The sequence below is a fragment of the Arachis ipaensis genome, chromosome B08, assembly GCF_000816755.2.
Source record: "Arachis ipaensis cultivar K30076 chromosome B08, Araip1.1, whole genome shotgun sequence".
NCBI classification, from domain to species: Eukaryota; Viridiplantae; Streptophyta; class Magnoliopsida; order Fabales; family Fabaceae; genus Arachis; species Arachis ipaensis.
The window spans coordinates 2,808,345-2,811,502 of NC_029792.2; positions in this window are offsets into that span (position 1 = coordinate 2,808,345).

The window sequence follows — 3,158 nt, forward strand, 5'->3', positions numbered from 1 at the left end:
GATGATATTTAAGGATATATGTTTAAAGATATTCAAAATTTTTTTTATATTTTTATTAAGACACGGTTAAACACAATAAATACATTTGTTGAATGAGTGTTAATGAGTGTCATATCCAAAATGTGTCTCATACATAGATACGATAACTCAACAAAGTGTCCGTATATCAATACATATAAGCACCATGATTGACTACTTTTACATACACACATATTTATCCATTTTATCTCATTTTTTATATTTCATTCCATCTGCTACTTCAACTTTTACTATATATGCATGTCATGCTCCTCTCCTCCACAAGAATTGATATGGTAGTTACATAAAATCAAGAATGATGATCATTAGTAGTTTGTACGGGTGGGGCCGGTTTGAAAATAGGGTGAATATATATATCATTTTATGTGAATTATTTTTATATGATAGAACTATATGTGTATTATATCATTTTATTTATATTTAATGAACATAAACATATGACTATATCATGCAATTTTTTTAACCTGCGAGAAGCTATGATATAATGATATGTCCCATTTGCCTTGTAAGCCCAAATGGAAGCTTTATTCAGAATCACATACTTCAATAATGCATATAATTGCTATAATAATTATTAATAAACTCATTCTATGTACTTTTCTTAGTCACTTGATGATTTCTGTCTTAAAGGAAAACAAGCTTCTAGCTAATCATGCTTTGTTGTCAACGAAACTTTTGCTAGATTCCATTAATCTAGATTTGTGGTGAGGGTTCATCTATACTAATAAAAAAATAAATTAAATATTCTTCAATATATATGTTAAGGACCAGGTCCAGTCTAATTAACTAGCCGCTGGGTCGGGCCGCCACCTCTGACCCAAGCTCAAGCCATCCCTCACCAGGAAAAACCAACGAGTCGGTCTCCAGCACCCGACCCGAACGACGTCCGGCTTCACCACCTGTGCGAACCGGCATCACTCCTAGCAAACTGGTCGGGTCGTTTTTTTGGGACAACATTCGAAGTCCCAACCCGAAGTCCGGGACGATTAGCGTGGACAGGGACAGCTCACGAGCATCCTGACTAGTGGGTTAGGTTATCTTTGGGACCGCCTAACATAGTATATAAGGGGAGGTCAGCGCTCCCCCAAAGTACACATCATTTTACTTAATTTAGCTATCCTATCGTACGAATACTGACTTAAGCGTTGAAGTGTCCTTGCAGGTGGCCATCATCCCTTTTTGACAGTCCAACCGCCGGCTTCGCCAGTCTCCCACCTGAGTCCGAGGATCCGTTCAAGGTCGTCCTAGGATCACCTCTTTTTTCCCGACACAACCTGATCCGTCGAGTACCCGACAACATCAGGTACCGAACAATATATATATATATATAGCAGGATTTGAATTTCCGAGTGCATGCATATATGCAGCTTTATTTCTCCTTTTTTATTCTCCAAAGAATACTCCCAAAAGTTGTTAACTCATTGATATGTTTACCAAAATAAAACTCTGACATATATGCTTCTATAAGCATATACTCATTGATGAACACATCAAAAACAAATTAAAAATGTCACAGATTCGATCATGATGACACGTGTGAAATTGTGGGTATGCATTTATATTAAGATGGTTAAGGCCACAGGGGTAACATTCTAATTGATGGATTCTACTATATATGACAATAACCTTTGTTATTTTTATGAATACAATTGTACGATGCTAATTTTTATTACATATTTCTTAGATTGGATCTGCTTTGATTATTAACTTATGATCCTTCCTGAAATGATGCCCATGATAAGTTGCGTGTGCTATCCACTAATCAAAGCTAAGCGAGCAACACAATATGCTTAATTATGCGCTCATGCTTTCCACTAAATATAAATATGTCGAACTCTTTTTGTATTGTATATCATATTAATTCATAATTTTATTAGAAGATTATATTTAATCCAATAAGTATATAAATTTATGAATTAGTTTTAAATTTGAGTGTATATATGTGTGTATATGTGCGTGCACATACGAGTGTATTTGTGTGTGTATAATTTACAATATTATCTTCTAACCACAAAGAAGATGATGACATAATAAAACTTATAAGAGAGTTATATATGTACATCCCATTTTAGGAAAAGTATTTGGAACCAAAAGGTTACCGGCCAAAAACTAAACAAAACCACATTAATTTATATTAATAATTAATTTTAAATTTTTTAAATTCAAAATTTAAAAAATTTAAAATTCATTAACTAAACCTAATTGAAACCTATAAAAACCTTCCTCTTCTCTCTCACATTAACCTACCCACCTCTAACAATCACACACACAAACCTCTCTCTCTTTTACCATTAAGCTCTCTCCGCCTCCCCACCGCAACCCACTCCTCCATGGCTTCCACTTCTATTTTGTAGCAGTGAACATAACATTTCGAAACAAAGCAGGACCAAGCAAGGTTGAACAAAGCTCTCTCTCACATGACTGCCACATTTATGGCACCGTTGATTTTATTTTCGGTAACGCCGCCGTAGTCTTCCAAAATTGCAACATCTTCCCCCGCCTCCCTATGACCGGCCAATTCAACTCAATTACCGCACAAGGCAGAACTGATCCCAACCAAAATACCGGAATCTCCATACACAACGCAACGATTCGACCCGCTGACGATTTGGCCCCTCGTGTTGGTGTTGTGAAAACGTACCTTGGTAGGCCGTGAAAGCAATACTCGAGGACAGTTTTATCAAAAAATATAAAAAAAAAACATTCATTTAATACGAAAAAAAACATCCTAATACTTAACAAAAGAAATATTTAATTATATTTTAGCAAAAATAAGTAATTATTTATAAAATTTAAAAAAAATATAAAATTTTTAAAGAAATAGAGACATTCATATTTACAATACAAAAAAATTCGAAAAATATATAAAAAAACATCTATTTAGTATGAAAAATAAACATTCTGATACTTATCAGAAGAAACATCCATATATATTAACTCGTATAAATTTTGGATTCACCAAAAATATTTTGACTGGTTTTTTGGCTAATCCCCTTTTGATTCCCTAGCATTGCTCCCCATTTTATCGTGTGTAATTCTTACGTATAATATGAAATTAAAAACAATTATTCTAGTATTTTTTAAAAATTAAAGGATAAATTGTCTTATTTTTTATTTAA